We start from the raw sequence: 20,365 nt of genomic DNA, 5'->3' as shown, positions 1-20,365 counted from the left end.
TACGGGAAAAAGGCAGGTCAATGGCACTAGGTCATAATGCTTATTTGGAGAGCCAGTGCAGACATGATGGGCTGAATGGCCTCCTTCTGTGCTGTTAAAATTCTGTGATTCTGTGAACACTGTGGTGCTTTAACTTCACAATGTGCATGTTCTTTTTTAACAAGTCCCTTTCCCAGAGGCCACCTTACTTGACAGGATTGACTCTCTGTCAGGTGTGGAAGAGGATGTTGTCCAGGACCATGTAGATTTCCTGCTGCTTGGAGTAGGGATCGTGGGAGTTGGGCAGTGAGGGATGTGCCTGGGGGTGTGTGGTACACGTGCACTGTGTGGTGTTTACAGATTGGGGATGATCTCAGTTTGCCACAGAGAAATATCAGGGCAGAGATGTGGGTCCAGAGGGTAGGGGGCTAGCGATTGCTGAGGGATAGTGGAGTGGGGGTATCGGTTAACGTGATGTGGGGTCCGATTGGTGGGGTATATAACCACAGGAAGGAAACAGGTTTGCTTGGAATGGGGGAAAACAGTCCCTCACCCCCGGCCCACAAGCAGTCCTGTGAAGGCACTGACCTCTTCCCTGCAGCTATTCCTGCCTCCCTTTAGCTGCAGGGTTTCCCAAGGCTTGCCCTAGTTAAAAATGGAAGAGAAATAACACCTGAGACACACAGCTTCAATAAAATATTTAAATGAGTGACCAGCCTCCAGGGATTAGGTAGTAGCCAACCTACTGTTTATCTACGGCAATGGTTGGGTTTAAGGCTGGTTGGGTTTGAGTTTGAGATATTTTGTATTTTTACATCCCACCCAATCCAAACCTGCCTGTTTTGCGGTGACGTGGGGGTTAAAATCACCCTCTCAATGTGTTTCTCAGAGGTCCAAAGCTGCACTGTATCTCACCCAGCGAAGTGACCCCATGCAGGAGCTTTCTGGGTTTTGGCTTCATTTTCAGCCTTAATATTTCTGCAGCTACTGATTGGCTTAATCACAGCCTCACCTCCACTTATTCCCAATTCAACTTCTGCTATTGTTGTTTTGGTCTTAGCTAAGGTGGTCATTGCCCTGGACTTACAGACAAGGCTGGAAACAATGCTTTAGCAAACTTTTGCTTTCATTGAACATTATGGGCAGAATTTTGCCCTTGGTGTCCGAGATCGGCGGGGGTGGGTGGGAAGCCGACCTCCACCCGCGATCGACTGTGCACCCCGATTTCATACTGATAGGCCGATCAAGGCCCACCCAGCGTGATACGTGAGCAGCAGTGCTGAGCACTGCCTGTGCAGGCTGGAGGGAGGAGGGTGAGCAGCCCAGAGCAAACTCCGCGCATGCGCATGAAAGAGCGCTTCAATCTCCCTGAGGCACGGAGCTGCCTCAGGGAGATGAAGAATACATCGAAAATATTGTTAAACACCAGAAAAATTTAATAAAACATGTCCCCTCATGTGACTCTGTCACATGATCAGGGACTTGTTTCAAATTAAAAATTAAAGCCTGTGGATGAGGTTTCCAAGAAAATGCAAAGGCCGTTTGGCCTAACGTTCAACCATTAGGTTGAATGGACATTGAAAAATTGAGGACAAAGGATAACTTAATGGCCTTAATAACGATGACGCTCAGCTGATGTCATTGTGCATCATTTCATGCTCGGTCGGGTTGGGTGCGCACCCAACCACTGAGCTAAAAATTCTAGCCTATGCTAACTATTTACAAGGGTAGACTCAGCACGAGGCTCGATATAGAATTATCTCTCTCACGTCACTAATGATACAGACAATACATTTACATATTTAGCATTAGTCCTTTATACTACAATGCTCTTATTCTCTGTTACCCTGGCCATTTCTATATGGCCCACAGCTCCTCTCCCTTAAGTCCAAGGGATGCAGACTCGAATGTTTATGGTGGACCCTCATTTAGCTATTCATGGCCAGATCTGACAGGACTCGTGGCAGGACACACTGTTAAGTTCTGCTCTCATCTCACAAACCTGATGTCGAATTTTGTGTGTTGACACTCCTGTGGAGTACCTGAGGATGTTTCTTTACCACATGAAAAGCACTATATAAATGCAAATTGTTGTTGTTGATATTGAGGCATTAAAGCAACTCGGAATGGAAGCCTCCTTTGTGGGTCCCGTCGGAGGCACCCTCCACAAGGTCATACCTCCCCCCACCCCTTAATCCTCCCCACTGCCCTTTCAATCTGGACCCCAACCCTCCTCGCTGGGGCCTGCGAGATAGGCCCTGCCGATACCCTGGACTAACCTTGGCAACTCAGAACAGAAGCCTCATTCAACTTAAATGAAGCATGGGATTCCCCAGCTCCTCCCAATAGGACAACAACAACTTATATTTCTATAGCACCTTTAATGCCACAAGACATCCCAAGTTGCTTCACAGGAGCATTATAAAATAAAATGTAGCACCAAACCCAGATATTAGGTCAGATGACCAAAAGCCTGGTCAAAGAGGTAGGGCTGAATTTTATGGGACACCATTATATGTTTCTCACCCTGGGTGAAAATTCGATCCAGAGACTACCCTTGAAAGGTCAGCTGCCCTGCAGCCATTTTATACTTGGTGGGGCTTTAATTGGCTCAGGGCAAGACTTCCGGCTCCACCTGGGTCAGAAGTCACACCTTAGAGAGCTGCTAGCCAATTGTATTGACCACTAGTCCTAGATTTGAGTGGTGGCCGCTGCTGGGGCCACAGGTGATCCCTGAAGAAGAGGAGCTAAGGGAGGCCAGAGACTTAGATATGTCCGGGGTATCGGCAGCCTGGCTGGTAGGCCCAGCAAAGGGATTAAAGATTTGGGGGGGCGGGGTGTAGGTGGGGGCATGGGTTTGAGAGGCTGGGAGGGGTATAGGGTTTAAGGGTGGATGTGACCTTGGAGTGGTGCCTCTGGTGAGTACAGAGGACCCACAAAGGAGGTTCCCCCCTTGCCCAACACTTGGCATGGGCCACCCAATGCCATTGGTAAGATAGTAATGGAGGTGGGATGAGGTAAGTAAGCGGTCATTAATTAGCTACTTAAGGTCCCCAATAGGCCTAAGGGTAGGCAGGCCACCTAACATCTCCACTGCCCCTGTGTAAGTTGGGACACTGGTTGGAGGTGGGCGTAGGTACCCCCACCTTCGAACCCACCAGCTGGGGAGTGTAAAATCCAGCCCATGGGTTTAAAAGAGTGGCTTAAGGAAGGTAACTGAGGTAACGAGGTGCCGGGAGGGAATTCCAGAGCTTAGGGCCTGGGCAACTAGGCCATTAGAGATTAGATGCATACCTGGCGACTGCTAGTGACCCGCACAGAACCCTGGTTAGTAACAACCAGCAAATCATCATTGTAGAATTATTGGATAATGTGACTGCACAGTGCACAAATTGGCTGCCTCATTTCCTCAGTAACAAGCGATTATGCTTCAAAAAGCTCTTCGTTGACTGTGAAGTACTTTGCAAAGACCTGAGGCTGTGAAAGGTGCTAAATAAGTGCAAGTTCTTCCTTTCCTTCTTTAAATATTAAAATTAGTTGAAATAAGGCCCAGTGTTATTCACTCAGACCGGAGTTGAGCTGCCATCTCGCTGCTCCTGCTCGGCACAGTGTAGAAGCTCAGAAGTGATACAGGACCTGAATTTTTTGGCTTTGATCTTTTACATTAATGTTTGCAAAATATGACAAGCGGAGAGCCACAGGGATCAGACCTGAACTATTTATAATTATATCAATGACTTGGATGAAGGGACAGAATGTATGGTTGTTAAATTTGCTGGAGATACAAAGATAGGTCGGAGAGTAAGTTGTGAAGAGGACATAAGGAGTCTGCAAAGGGACATAGGAAGGTTAAGTGAATGGGCAAAAATTTGGCAGGTGGAGTATAATGTGGGAAAATGGGAACCAGTCCACTTTGGCAGGAAGAACAGAAAAGCAGCATTTGTTTGAATGGAGCGGGATTGGAGAACCCTGAGGTACCAAGGGATCTGGGTGTCCTGGTACATGAATCACGACAAGTTAGTATGCAGTTTCAGCAAGTGATTAGGAAGGCAAATGGAATGTTGTCATTTATTGCAAGTGCAATGGAATAAAAAAGTAGGGATGTTTTGCTACAGTTGTACAGGGCTTTGTTGAGACCACATCTGGAATACTGTGCAGAGTTTTGGTCTCCTTATTTAAGAAGAAACATAAATGCATCAGAAGCAGTTCAGGGAAGGTTCATGTGTCTGATACCGGGGATGGGGGTTACGTTATGAGGAAAGGTTGGACAGGCTGGGCCTGTATCCACTGGAGTTCAGAAGAATGAGAGGTGGTCTTATTGAAACATATAAGAGCCTTAGGGGACTTGACAGGGTGGATGCTGAAAGGATGTTTCCCCTTGTGGGAGAGACTAGAACTAGGGGACACAGTTTGAAAATAAGGGAGCTTCTAACTTAGATGGAGATGAGGAGAATTTTTTTCTCCCAGAGGGTAGTGAATCTTAGGAACTCTCTCCACCAGAGAGCAGTGGAGGCAGGGTCATTGAGTATTTATAAGACTGAGGTAGATAGATTCTTGACTAACAAGGGAATCAAAGGTTATCGGAGGCAGGTGGAAATGTGGAGTTGAGGTCACAATCAGACCAGCCATGATCTTATTGAATAGCAGAGCAGGCTTGAGGGGCCACTTGACCTACTCCTGCTCCTAACTTGTTTTTTTGTATGTATGTATGTTAACAATGTTTTGAAAAATATGTTGTTTTTTTTCTCTTTCACCAGTAGTATTTTACGTAAAACCTAAGCTAACTGAATGTTTTCTGTGAATTTACTGAAAATCTGACTACAGTTGAAGTATTTACAAGCTTTCAGCAGAATAGGAAGCGCTGATTCAAAAGAGGGGACATGTAAAAGGAACTGGTATTATTAAACTCCCTCAACTCCCACCCACTCCCCATGTCCATACACGCCAACATGCCAACCCATGCTTCCCACCCATCCTCATGCCCCTTATAGTCCCCTGCCAATTTAGTGCCAACTCATGCCCCCCACCCACCACCCTTTTCCCTTGCACCGTCCTTGCCAACTCACCCAGTATCTCCCATGGGCAAACCTCAGGAGCCATGTTGAGATGAAATAAAACAAAGTTCAAAGTATTTACTGCAGATTTCACTGTACAACAAAAAAGACATCCTCGTTCATGAAAGCCCATTCCATACATTCAGTTCCCCTCAAATGGTTAATCCCTAGTAAAAGCAAACATTTATATTCATAAGCTCACATTAAAAACAGCTAATCCTTTAATAACCTCTTTGAGCTGTGAATGAAACTGTGAACTTACAGCCTCCCACTGTAATATGTTGTGGAAAGCAGTCAAACATTAATAATGCTATAACAATAACACTTAAGGTTATGTCAACAAACAGCTATTGAAACTGCTATTACAGATCTTTTGCAAATCTCACAAACATGGGCAACAGTTTCCTTTTCAATTTTGAAAGGTCTGTCCATTTAAATAGCTTGACAGCTTGACAATTCTATGAACTTTGAAGAGCATTTAAGACTTATCGAAACATTTGTAACTCTCACGCTGCGGCATAAGATTCTTGCTGCAGTGAAAATGGGATCTGTTAGAACGCAGCACCTGTTCAAATAGCCCTGCTGAGTTTGGGTTTCCCAAAAGTGGAAGTCATGTCCCACCCCTGTTCTCTCCCTGGCAAAAATGGTTACTGCTAGATATGGGGACGGAATTTCTGGATCCAGGATCCGCCCACTATTTTGGATATGCCAGGGAATCTCCATGACACTTTGGAAATTCAGGTCTTTGACACAAAAGAGTGAGACGAAGCAGGCATTGGAGTTGAGGAAGAGTGTGAAATATTGGATGTGATAAATGTAGTGAGGGTGGAAATATTAAGGTGTTTTGACATCCTTGAGAGTGGATGAATCTTACCAGGCCCAGATGAAATGTATCCCAGGTTGCTAAGGGAAGCAAGGTAAAAAATGGCGGAAGCTCTGATGATCATTTTCCAACACCTGTGGCTACAGGCATGATGCCAGAGGACTGCAAATGTTGTATTGTTATTTGAAAAGAGAGGAAGGTTTCACCTGTGTAATTATAGGCCAGTTAACCTAACTTCGGTATTGGAAACATTTTGAGACAGTATAAATGGTGATCAAGAAAGGTATGGATTTATCAAGGACACTCAGTATGGATTTATTAAGGAAAGGTCATGTCAGATTAACTTTTGAGAGGGTTAATGAGGGTAGCAAATTTGGTCTAGCATATTTGGATTTTAACAAGACTTTTCACAAGGTTCCACATGACAGAGTGGTCAGAAAATTCAAAATTCAGGGGATTCAAGGAAAAGTGGCAAGTTGGATTCAAAAATGGCTCAGCAGCAGGAAGCAAAGGGTTACAGTCAATGGGTATTTTTGAGAAAGGGAGACTGTTTCCAGTGGGGTTCTGCAGGGCTTGGTACTGGGTTGCTTGCTGTTTGTGGTATATAGCGATGGTTTAGACTCACATGCCTGGTACATTATTAGAAAGTTTGCAGATGTTATGAGAACTGGTTGAGATGACAATAGCTGTAGACTGCAGAAAGATATCAATGCAGTGGGCAGAATAGTTTCAAATGGAATTCATTCTGGAGAAGTGTGAGGAAAAGAATATAAGTATGACAAACAAGGCAAGGGAATATACAATAAATGATAGAATCCTGAGGAGTGTAGAGGAACAGAGGGACCTTGGACTGCATGTCCATAGAACCTTAAAGGTAGCAGGACAGCTAAACAGGTGGTTAAGAAGGCATTTGGGATACTTTCCTTTATTGGCTGAGTCCTAGAGTTTAACAGCATGGAGGTAATCTTAGAACTGTATAAAAAACCAGTTGGACTGCAGCTAGAGTAACTGCATACAATTCTGGTCACCGCAGGACAGGAATGGTGTGATTGCACAGGAGAGGGTACAGAGGAGATTAACCAAGGTGTTGCCAGGAATTGAGAATTTTAGCTGTGTGGAAATATTAGATAGGCTAGAGTTGTTGTATTTACAATAGAGGAGGCTGAGGGGTGATTTAATTGAGATGCATAAAATTATGAGGGGCCTAAGTAAAATGGATAGAGAGGGTCTATTTCCAGTAGCAGTGAAGTCAATAACCAGGGGCAGGGATTTAAAGTAACTGGTAGAAGGAGTAGATGCAAGTTGAGGAGAATTCTTTTTCACCTAGAGGACGCTGGAGCTCACTGTTTGAAAGGGTGGTAGAGGCCAAAACTCTCATTGCATTTAAAAAAGACACACTTTGATAGGCAATGAAGTGTCATGACCTAGAAGATGTGATTAAAGTGTTTGCTTTGTGGAGGAGGCAAGGGCCCCATGGATCTTTATAGCCCCTATGCCAACTTTGTAACAATTCATGCCACCCATGCCCCCATTCACCACCCTTTGACCTTCCAGCCTCCATGCCAATTCACCCAGTATCCACCATGGGCAGGGTGGATAACTCTTTTCATTTTCCCAAGCTCTTTTTCAGTTGACATGAACAGGCAGCAGAATGGTTTCCTTCCATACCTTAAACCTTTTGTTTCTGCTTCTAGTCCCAATCACAGTTGTTCAACGTTGACATGATAGAAGAGGGAATCAGATTGTCCACCCCAACTATTATGTCCCTAACCATTACCAGAAACTCTACAGAATCTATCTAACTGGCTGCACCATTCAGAGGAGAGGGGGGATTTTCTGCTCCTGCAGTCCTACCTTAAGTCAACGGACCTTTAGCTGGTCTGTCAAATTATCCATCCTGCCGGCTACAATTTCTGCAGCGGGCAGAACCAGAAAATTTAGGTCCAAGTTCTTCCCTCTTAGTTGGATATAAAAGATTCCATGGAACCATTTGAAGAAGAGCAGAGTTCTCTCCTGTGCCTGACCAATTTGTCCCTCAATTAACAGAGAAAAGCACACGACCTAGTTGCTTATCACATTGCTGTTTCAGGAACATAGGAACAGGAGAAGGCCATTCGGTCCATCGAGCCTGCTCAGTCATTCAATTAGATCATGGCTGATCATTTACCACAAAGCCGCTTTCCCGCACTACTTCCATATCCCTGGTCGGATCTGTCTGTGTGTAAATGGGTTACTACATCTCCTGCATTACTTCATTAACTGCAAAGGCCTTTGGCTAGGCTTGAGTTCATGAAGGCTTTTATTTTTTCTTCAAGGGCTCCAAAGCAAGTAATGTTTACATAGGATTATGTAGATTTATATGGGATATACAGCATTTGGCCATTTGGCTCGATCAGTCCGGCGGCGTGTATGATCCATGCAAGCCTCATCCCGTCTTTTCTCATGTAAATCCACCATCATAACCCTCTTTTCCCTTCTCTCTCATATGCTTGTCTAGCCTCTCCTTAAATGCATCTATACTGTTCGCTTCAACCACTTCCCACAGAAACCAGCTAACCAAGTTAAAATTTAAGGAAGGCACTCCCAGAATCACCGAAACATGCACTGACATCGGTATCAATTGCCCACATGGTTTCGTGTATAAGGACAGATGTATTTCTTCAGTGTGTTCTCTGTGAGAGGCCTTATTGAACTGATCAGCAATGGCAGCCTACAGTCAGCTAGCCTCATGGCAAATTCACATGACTACAGCAAGTTCGATGTGACATGTAGACTGATTGTGTTTTAAAATGCAAAAAACACACTGATCATTGCATACCAAGTTCTTCAATTGTTGTACCATTTGGACCTCCTGTAGTCACCTTCACCCTCCTGATTGCATTTATGGAATTAAGAGCTGGTTATGTTTGTTTATTTCTTTTTCTTAATTTCCACTTTTCCCTGATCCCTGTCAGGATCATGTTGTGATGCGTCGACCCAGCTGGCAACCCCCTCCCTGATTTAGCTTCTTTTCTGTGCATTGGCGGGTGCTGGGAGCAGGGGAGTTGAGTACTGTTGCCGTCTGGTGCCAGCACCATCCCCACAATCAAACCAATTTCTCAATCATTGGTACCATTCAGGGTTTTCTACTGGCAGGGGTATATGGGGAGAAGAGTTTAGTCTTTGTTGCTTCCAGATTCAACTGTTAGTCCCCTGTGTCTGGTCAAATAATGTTTTCTCTTCTGCTCAGACAGCGGACTGGGCTGCTGAGAGGAAATGTCAACAAGTACGCATGTTTTATACATTGTTCCCATTGTCGGAGATTAGAACTGCCTTGGAGGCTGGAATAAGTGCTGGTAAAATTACACAGCAAATTCAGGAAAGCCAATTTTAAACTTAGAAGAATGGACGTGGGACAAGAGAGTTAAGCCAGGAATAAAACAGCAATGAAGAGAAAAGGTTAAACAAACATGGATATTTTTGCTAAGGATGTACAGCGGGAGCATGCAATAAGATTATCATGGAAGACAAGTGATGTTTTGGAAAGAGTTCAAAGAAGAATTTCAAAACTGGAAAAGATGATCAAATCCATGAAGAAAAGCAATTTGTGCTAAGACAAACCAGACAGGGAGGCAGAGAGGAAGCAGTTCAACCTATGTTTCAAAACCATTAGTGAGTGGGTTCAGAAATGTGTGCTGAATTCGGTGAAAGGAATGAGGGGACGTTATCAGAGAGAGCGCAAGATAAATGCAAAATAAGGTGCAGAGTAGTTAGCTTGTTGAGGGAGCTGCCTCGTACACTGAATGGTTAACTCACTGAAGCATTTGGAGGAAGGAACTACCAGAATTCTTAATCATCAGCGGGTGCAATTGTACAAAATTGCCGCCAAGAGAACCAGTGATGAAGATATTCTGACTGGACCTTTTGAACAAGAATGATGAATACATTGGGTGAGCTGTCTGAACGAACGGTCTTTTGCTTTTCCTAAGTCATATTTTAGAGCTTTCTGCTGACCAACTGGGAAGGATTCCAATCCAGTTTGGGCCTTTATTCCAAACCAGGTCCCCCTTTTGAAAGGGTCACGAGCTGCGCACTCTCCCAGCTTGGAGCTTTGCCTGCTGGAACTGGGCTCAAGGCTGAGTCCCCACAGGTCTCTGTGTGCACTTGAGGCCAGAATCCTTAACATTTATTGTTTCATCAGATTGTTTCAGAGGGACTACTTTAAATTCATTATTGGCATCACCTAAGATTTGAAACAGAAAGTGGAGAACACATTTGGCTGGATATAGCACCTTGTAAGTTCTTAGCATATTCCAAGGTACTTTAGAAGCAATGAATTGCTTTTTGGAGTGCAGGAACTGTTGCAAATATGCATCGAACAATTTCCCACAAACCAAAAACCAACAACCTGGCAATGTGTTGCTGGTACTGTTGGCTGAGGGAGGAATATTGGCAAATAAACTGCCTTTTTCTCTTCAAATAATGTCACAAGATTTTTTTTGCATACAACTGAATGAGCAGAAGGTGTTTCAGTTTAACATCTTACCTAGAAGATGGCACCTCCAACAAAGTAGCATTTCCAGACAGTGAGGTGTTTTCTTGGTTATATAGACACAGCTGAGCCAAGCCTGACACACTAGGTGAAAATGAACATGAGCAGGATGCAAATCAAACAGAATCCCACTTTTACTCCACCCCCCCAAGAAAGCATCAATTTCCAGTAATGTTAAAGACAATGATTCTGAATATGGGACCAAGCATATAATGCACAAACAAAGCAACACCTCCTGTATTGTGTCCATTTCACCCTCATTAACTTTGTTCTAATGATTAAACATTGGACAGCGATAAGCCAAGAGGTCTCACTCAGCAAGAGTGCAGTCGGAGTGAGGGCTGTGACAACATTCAGCTGGCTCTCTCTGATCTGAGAACTGTGAGCTACTGTGAGGCTCCATATTGCGGGTTGGGGTCTCTCACAAAACTAAATCTTTGCATCGATCCATGTGTCAGGTGACACATGGACCAATTCAGTTTTGTGTGTAAATACTCCCATAGCTGATGATGGGCTTGATGAAGGCATCTATAACAGTGTGTATTTCTGATATATTAATTTAAGATCAATTAACACATTTGGTGGCTGACTACATTCCGCTGCCAGCTGTACTTTTGTTGACAATAACTCGATTGATCTAAACAGTAAATTTTTGGCAACACCTCTGAATGCCTTGGGTTTATTATCTGGTCATTGGTAACATCTGCTCTGGCACATGCCCAGGACCATCGTTTGCCAAGAGACCTGCACACAAGAACGTTCTGTGTGTAACACAGGATAAAGTTAGCTCAGTGCTAATTGTATAGGAAGCTTCATCCAGTCTGATCAGTAGGACTGCATTTATTTTGTTAGGGGGCATGGCCTAGCTGGAACTTTGAAGGCACTCTGGTGATTTAGACAATCTTTAGCTGGATGCAAGGTCTGTGATGTCCTATCACAAGTCCATGGAGCAGGGAATCATCTACGTGCATACACATGAATGGCTGCAGAGCTAGGGGAAGCAACTTAAAACCTTGATATAAACACAGAAAATGCTAGAAATACTTAGCAAGTCTGGCAGCATCTGCAGAGAGAGAATGAACGTTTCAGTCAATTACCTCTAATCAGAACTGGGAAACATTAGAAATGAAATAGCTTTTAAGCAAGTGAAAGGGGTGATAAGGGGAAGACAGGAGAGATTAAATAGCAAAAAGGTTGGTGGTGCAGAAAAAAATGGAGTGGTAATGGGACAAGTAAAGAAACAAAAGTTGTATCTAGAGGACGTGTGAATGACAGAATGTTGAATAGCAAAAACAAAAACAAGAGAAAAACTGTAAAGAAAAATGGAACAAAATGGAGACAGAGATTTTGGTCTGAAATTATTGAACTCTGTGTTGCATCTGAAAAGCTGCTAAGTTCTAATCGACAGATGAGGTGCTGTTCCTTGGGTCTATGTTGAGCTTCATTGGAACATTGCACAGGCCAAGGACAGAGAGGTCAACATGAGAACAAGGTGAGGAATTAAAAGGACAGGCAACCGGAAGCTTGGGGTCATGCTTGCAGACTGAGCAGAGGTATGCCACAAAGCAGCACCCAATCTGAGTTTGGTCTCCACAGTGTAGAGCAGACACCTTGATGCTTCACACCAAGCAAAAACCTGCCAGGTTAAAGGTATTTATTATATGGCCTCTGCTTGCGACAACACTCTTTCTGTGGCCATGGAGCTTCAGAAATATACCCAAAACATATGGTCTTTTAATGGTGACCCTACAAAGGCAGTTCAAGTTTCTTCAGTAGTTAACAATCAGCTAAGTCAGATTCTATGTCAAACCTGTGCAGCACATTTTTCAGTTGCTCATGGGTGGCCATAGTGACATTATTCAGCACCTTCAGAAAGAAAAACAAAAGGAAGCTGAACAGAGTAAGTATACAACTCCCAAGTGTTTCGGAATTTTGTTAAGGAAAGCACAGATGATGATCAAACACTGCAAGTGTGGCTCTGTTTGCTCACCCTACTTGGGCATCTTGGACACACTTTCAGATCTAGTGGTTGTACCTCTGAATTAATAACAAAAAGTACCAACCAAGTTTTCATCTGCACGCACAAAATCTGAGGCAATAGTTTGTAACGTGTTAGTTCCATTCTCAATAGAAGAACTGCAGCATGATTTAGAAAACTGCTCATTTATCACACTTAGTGTGGGTGCATCAAACAAAAAGGGCCAAAAGCTATTCCTTCCCTATTCTTGTGCACCATTTTCTTCCAACTAGTGGGGTAAACACAAAAATTATCGAGTTTTTTTTCTCTGCCCAGCAAGACCTCTGATGTGCACTGCAAATTTCGGCAACAACTGAGAAATATTCAGTGAACAGCTTGTTGGGCTTTGTACAGACAACACCGATGCACATTTTTGTGATACTAAACAATGTATGGCGAAAACCACAAGTCAAACCAGGGCAAGAAACTTTCGTTATTTATTGAGGTGTTCACATTGTTCGTAGCTATCTGCAAACTGCAGCTGACTATCTTCTGATTGACTTGGGGCAGAATTTTGCCCTTGACGTGTGGGCTGGGTCAGGAGGCAGTCAGTCAGGGCAGTCAGGAAGCTGACCACCGCCTGCGATCGGCACTGGACCGCGATTTCACATTGGCGGGCCCACACATGACCAGTGTGAAATACAAGTAGCAGTGGTGAACGCAGCCTGTGCAGGCGAGGGGAGGAGTGTGAGCGGGCTGAGTACTCATTTGCGCATGCGTGAGTGAGCACTTCATAATCACCCTGAGGCACAGAGCTGTTAAAAAATAAATAAAATAAAAATGTAATAAAACATGTCCCCTCATGTGACTCTGTCATATGAGCAGGGGCATGTTGTTAGTTCATTTGTAAAACTTATATTTTATTTTTATTTGCTTTTGGAAACCTCATTCTGCCTGTGGATGAGGTTTCCAAAATAATGCAAAGGCCGTTTGGCCTTTTCACCTGCCCACCAACCGTTAGGATGGACCAGCAGTGAAAATTAACTTTAGGTTAATTGATTATTTAATGGCCTTAACAGGTCATTTAATTGTCGGTGGGCGCGCTGCCGAATCCGACACACACCCGCCGACCGAACTATCACACAACTGTATGTTGGCATCGGCATGCTCGGCTGATGGTTAGATTCTCTCTTGTTGGAGATGGTCATTGCCTGACACTTGTGTGGTACAAATGGTACTTACCACTTGTCAGCCCAAGCCTGGATATTGTCCAGGTCTTGCTGCATTTCAACGTGGAGTGCTTCAGTATCTGAGGATCTGTGAATGGTGCTGAACATTGTGCAATCATCAGCGAACATCCCCACTTCTGACCTTATAATGGAAGGAATGTCATTGATGAAGCAGCTGAAAGTGGTTGGGCTGAGGACATGACCCTGAGGAACTCCTGCAGTGATGTCCGGAAACTGAGGTGATTGAATTCCAGCACCCACAACCATCCCCCTTTCTACTAGATATGACTCCAATGAGTGGAGAGTTTTCTCCCTGTTTCCCATTGATTCCAGTTTTGCTAGGGCTCCTTGATGCCACACTCAGTCCAATGCAGCCTTGATGTGAAGGGCAGTCACTCTCACCTCACCTCTGGTGTTCAGCTCTTTTGTCCATGTTTGAACCAAGGCTGTAATAAGGTCAGGAGCTGAGTGACCCTGGCAGAAACCAAATAGAGCGTCAGTGAGCAGGTTATTTCTAAGCAAATGCTGCTTGGTAGCACTGTTGATGACCCCTTTCATCATGTTCCTGATGATTGAGAATAGTCTTATGGGGTGGTAATTGGCTGATTTGGATTTATTCTGCTTTTTGTGGACTGGCTATACCAGTCCACATTGCCAAGTAGATGCCAGTGTTGTATCTGTACTGGAACAACTTGGCTAGGGGCACAGCAAGTTCTGGAGCACAAAACTTCACTACCAATGCCAGGATATTGTCAGGGTCTATAACCTTTGCAGCATTCAGTGTCTTCAGCTGCTTCTTGATACCATGTGGAGTGAATCAAACTGGCTGAAGACTGGCATCTATGATACTGGGGACCTCCGGAGGAGGCCGAGATGGATCATCAGCTTGACACGTCTGGCTGAGGATTGTTGCAAATGGTTCAGCCTTATCTTTTGCACCGATGTGGCTGGTCTTCTCCATCATTGAAGATGGGGATATTTGTGGAGCTTCCTCCTCCAGTGAGTTGTTTAATTGTCCACCGCCATTCACGACTGGATGTGGCAGGACTGCAGAGCTTAGATCTGATCTGTTTGCTGTGGAATCACTGAGCTCTGTCTATTGCATGCTGTTTTTGCAGTTTGGCACACAAGTAGTCCTGTGTTATAGCTTCACCAGGTTGACACCCCATTTTTAGGTATGCCTGGTGCTGCTCCTGGCATGCCCTCCTGCACTCTTCATTGAACCAGTGTTGATCCCCTAGCTTGATGGATATGCCAGGCCATGAGGTTACAGATTGTGTCTGAGTACAATTCTGCTGCTGCTGATGGCCCACAGCACCTCATGGATGCCCAGTCTTGAGTTACTAGATCTGTTTGAAATCTATCCCACTTAGCACGGTTCTAATGCCACAAAACTCGATGGAGGGTATCCTCAATGTGAAGACGGGACTTAATTTCCACAAGGACTGTGTGGTGGTCACTCATACTGATACTGTCATGGACAGATGCATCTGTGGCAGGCAGGTTGGTGAGGATGAGGTCAAGTATGTTTTTCCCCTGTTGTTGGTTCCCTCGCTACCTGCCGCAGACCCAATAGCTATATCCTTTAGGACTCGGCCAGCTCAATCAGCCGTGGTGCTACTCAGCCACTCTTGGTGATGGACATTGAAGTCCCCTACCCAGAGTACATTCTGTGCCCTTGCCACCCTCAGTGTTTCCTCCAAGCAGTGTTGAACATGGAGGAGCACTGATTCATCAGCTGAGGGGGGTGGTTGGTGTGCAGTAATCAGCAGGAGGTTTCCTTGCCCATGCTTGACCTGATGCCATGAGACTTCATGAGGTCTGGAGTTGATTTTGCGAGCTCCCAGGGCAACTCCCTACTGACTGTATACCACTGTGCCACAACCTCTGCTAGGCTTGTCGTGCCGGTGGGACTGGACATACCCAAAGATGGTGATGGTAGAGTCTGGGACACGATCTGTAAGGCTTGATTCCGTGAGTATGACTGTGTCAGGCTGTTGCTTGACTAGCCTATGAGGCAGCTCTCGCAATTTTGGCACAAGCCCCCAGGTGTTAGTAAGGAGGACTTTGCAGGGTCGACAGGGCTGGGTTTGCTGTGGTCATTTCTGGTGCCTAGGTTGATGCTGAGTAGTCCTTCCTTATTCCTTATAGACTTCGTAGTGGTTTCATACAACTGAGTGCATTCTAGTCCATTTCAGAAGGCATTTAAGAGTCGACCACATTGCTAATGTGGTAAGATCAGATAGAATCAGATAATTTCAACAGAGCTTAGGCCTAGATAGCTGAATGCATGGCTGCCAGTATTGGTGTGATGAAAATGGAGATGTTCAGGTGGCCCGAATTGGAGGAGTAGAGATCTCAGATGGTGTAGGGCTGGAGGAGGGGAGGTGCGAAGCCATGGAGGGATTCGAACCCAAGGATTAACATTTCAAAATTGAAGCGTTACCAGATCGGGAGTGAGCACAGGGGTGATAGGTAAACAGGACTGGGATACAGGGAGCAGAGTTTTGAGGGAGTTCAAACTCATGGAGGAGGTAAGGTACAAAGGCACAAATGACAGTTCCAGCAGCGGGTAAACTATAGCACGGGCAGAGACAGGAGATGTTCCAGATAATCAACTGATGACTGAATCATTACTGCAGTTGCAATAAAGCTATACAACCCACTGAAAAGTGTTAGCACCCTTGGTGACAACAGAGCCTGACTTGCTGTTGGTGATTGTGAGGGCTGCAGAGTGCTGGAGTTCGGAAAGCTGCCAGGATGGACCATGATTCCTGGGATGGTGGAGCCAATGTTATTGAAGGGAGAATAGAGCAGAAATGCAGGAGTGTGAAGACCTTCTGACCCAACTGCACAAGGTTATTGCCCTATGCCCAAATGGTGAAGACTGGGGAGCCTTCTTACATTGAAGACAGGCCGCAGGAGGTAGACAGGCAGGGAGATACTGAAAGTTCAGGTCGCACAGGGAAATGACAAGTCGCCAGGGTTGGAATCTTGGGGCTCAGAGTAGGGGGAGCAATCAAAGACTGGGGCTGGAATAATCAGGCCTTGTGGACCAGTTGAGGGAGCGAGATTGGGGCTTGGACCTGGGGGTGGGGGGGTAATGCACTTGGGGGGTTCGGCTGTTGGGGGAGGAGATCGAGGCTGAGGAGGAGGGAGATCGGGATCAGTGCGGATGGGGAAGAGAAATCGGGGGTCAGGAACTGGGGTGGAGATCGGTAGTTGGGAGCGAGGGAAGAGAGAGATCGGGGGCTGGGGTCAGGGGTGAAGGAGACGGGGGCTGGGGTCAGGGGAGCAGGAGATCGGGGGCTAGGGTCAGGGGTGAAGGAAACGGGAGCTGGGGTCAGGGGAGCAGGAGATCAGGGGCTAGGGTCAGGGGTGAAGGAGACGGGTGCTGGGGTGAGGGTTAACAGGTTCTGAGCAGCTCTGGTTGGGATGTGATTTTGGTGAGCAACTTAATTTGTTTTTATTTATGCAATGTGTGTAGTTTTCCTGCAATGATAGCGGTTGCCTCTGGACAAACCAATGTGGCAAGGCGACTTAAGCAGGTGCTTAAACGTTTACTTGGATATGTGAAAGGTCTATCCTGCCTCAGGTATGGGTGAAGGATTCTGCTGATTTGTCCTTATCCAATATAGGGGGAGGGGTGTGGTGGGGGTTGCACTTCATGTGAGGGCTTCCTGCTGCCATACTGGGGCCTGAGGAGAAGATCTGAATGGACACTGTATAGTCCAGTTTAACTTGGGACATTGCCATGTTGCACAGATGAGACACATGAATCAATGGGCCTTGGGCTAATTAAACCTCCAGACAGCCCACACACAGTTTGCCAGGCCAGTTTGTGATTCCCAACTGACAGAGGTGGATGCATTTCAAGGAGAAATGCAATGCAATTAGTGTGATTGACTGTAGCTTTGAGACTTTGGTGAGACTGAGGCTATATCCTTAAGCTACAGTAGGATTCATTGTTAACAACCCCAAATGTCCTCCATTTTTCCATTTCCTCTCTGAGCTGGAATATTTTCTAATTTAAAATAATATAATTGCAAAGAATTTCTTCCTTTGTAATATCAAACAAAATCTTAACCTTTCATGTGCAGTGTCTTCATTTTAGATATTTCAGTCTGATTTAAGTATGTACCATCTTGGAGAGCAAATTGTTCCCTTTGAAGCCTAACATTAAATATATATTGCTCTCAGCTGCCTTATCAAGCTGCAGTGCCTGTCTGCCGTGTAGTAAGAAGAATTTATCACCACTTTCCAGAAGCTTCTGCAATGACCGATAGGAAAATGAAAACACATGGACATAAGGAAGTGTAACTTCAGGTTCTAATGTGCAGCCTACAGGGATGAAGCTGATTAAGCCACTCAGAAAAAAAAAATAGCAATTACTTTCCACAGCAAAAGGATTTACATTCTATTCATTTTAAGGCTGGTTAACAGGATAATCTGTTCTTTTTTATTCCACTTATGTCTTTGTTTAATATGCACGCTGTACACCTCAGTGTTCTTATTCATAATATTTAGGAATGGTTAGTAATGGGGTTTAAACTTAACCAACTATTCCAAAGTATTGTTACATTATACAGCACTGAAGAAAGACTTGCATTTATAAAGCTCCTGGCACAACCTCAGGATGTCCCAAAGCACTTTGCAGCCAATTAAATTCTTTGGAAGTGCAGTCACTGCTGTGATGTGGCAAACAGTTTTTCGCACAGCAAGCTCCCATTGACAACAATGTGAAAATGACCAGCTCTGTTTCTCGTCGGCGTGAGTTGGGGGATAACTATTAGCCTGGACACCCGGGGAGAATTTCTCTGCTCTTCTTTGAAAAGTGCTGTGGAACATTTTACATCCAACAGCCCTGATTTAATGTCTCAACAGGAAGATCCTATCAATAAGGAAGTATCTGATATTTCTTCATGAGTCAGCTGAAAATTCAACTTAACAAATAACCTGTTACATCACCATGCTCTCCGCCATAACCAATAACGCAGCCTTTATGAGTTTGTCACATTTAATAAAATCACTTAAATCCCTCCAGCCTTCCACCCTGATCACATTAGGCACACATTTATAAAGAATATTGCTAAAAGGAACAATAAAAACACATGGTGGGGTGGGGGCAGCGGGAAGCTTTTCCAGGGGTATTTTAGAAGAATCTCCAGAACAGTAAAGAAAAGATGCCAGGCTGCTTATGTTACAGTTGTTTATTTGCCATTTTTTCTGAGAGACCTCGGGCAGAAAGCAAGCATTTCCTAACGATAGTGATTTTTGATTCTGCTGTCAAATTATCAGGTTGCAGGTTATAAGATAATTCTGTGACAGAATTCCAGCCTAGTAATGGAAGATATTAACTGGATTTGAAGTCAAAATGCCAACCGTGTCTCAGTTAGCAGTATTCTTGCCTCTTTGTCACAAGGCAGCCTGGTTAAGCCCCACTCAAAGAAGTTGAACACAGTTGAATCTAGGCTTCTCCTCCAATACAGTGCTGAGGGAGTGCTGCACTGGCAGGGATGCTGTCTGTTAGATGAGACGCTAAAGCGAGGCCCCATCTGTCTGCTCGGATGGATGTAAAAGATTCCACGGCACAATTTTGAAGAAAAAGAGGGATGTTATCTGTGCTATCCTGGCCAATATCTATCCCTCAATCAACATCCCAAAAATAGAAGCTCAGATCATTATTACATTGTTGTTTTGGGGAGTTTGCTGTGTACAAATTGGCTGCTGCATTTCCTGCATTACAACAGTGATTACTGGCCCGTCCATACATCTACGTCAGCCTGGCTACTTAATAAAATTATTTTTTCTGTTTTTCAAAATGGACAATTGATGGGCGGATAAAATGGCTGTAACTGCTCGTTTTTCTGCAAGTTTCTAAGCTGTTCCAATGGACAAAGGCTACTTCATCATACTCCTGGAATGTGACTTCTATTGTATAAACATTCCAGCTAAGCCAACACAAAGGATTTGTGGATGATACATCTACAACAGCCAGCTCTGGACAAAGAAAGAGCTGTTTGGGACTCGTCATCTCCAACGTTGTACAAATGGTTCTTCAGTTACCTGCTGGTTATAGGGTTGATTTTCCAGGCAACATTTTTTGGTGGAAACATTGAACTTTATTTACAAGGTAGCAGCAGCAACTACATGCACGCATCTAACTTTATAACTAAAGAAGAACTGTCCCCTAGAGGTTCCCCGTGCTGGTAACTCATTGGTTTCCACAGATCATATGATCTTAAAACACAGGATTATTCTTAAAGCTACAGTCCTATGTTTATCAAAACTATAATTACAATATTTCTCCCCCTTTAATTTTTCTGTACATTTTGTGTTTACAATGATATTTATCTCATGACATTACAATATTTCCACAGGTCATGAAATTACAAATTCAGTCTTTCAGGTGGTTTCCTGATCCGTGTGGAACTTCATAGCCCCATGACGTCCAGTTCTTTTACAGCAAGTACATTCCCTGGAACTGCATTAACATCAGGTACCTTATTATGCACAGGCAGTTCAGTGTCTTCCACTCCGACAGAGACATTGGGCATGTCTGTCGTTGGCTGAGCAACTTCAACAGGAACCACATGTTCAGCAATGGTTACAGGTGGAACATCATTTTGTTGGGGTATCTCCCTTTTTAAATGATCCACACTCTTTCGGGTGATCCAACCCTCCACTTCCACATGGTAGGACAATGGTCCAGTCACAGAGCTTACTTTACCAGGCAACCACTTAGGCCCTCCACCGAAATTCTTTACATATACTGCTTCTCCAACAGTAAAT

This window comes from Carcharodon carcharias, chromosome 26 (genome assembly GCF_017639515.1).
Source record: "Carcharodon carcharias isolate sCarCar2 chromosome 26, sCarCar2.pri, whole genome shotgun sequence".
NCBI classification, from domain to species: domain Eukaryota; kingdom Metazoa; phylum Chordata; class Chondrichthyes; order Lamniformes; family Lamnidae; genus Carcharodon; species Carcharodon carcharias.
Note: the sequence above shows the minus strand (reverse complement) of the source record.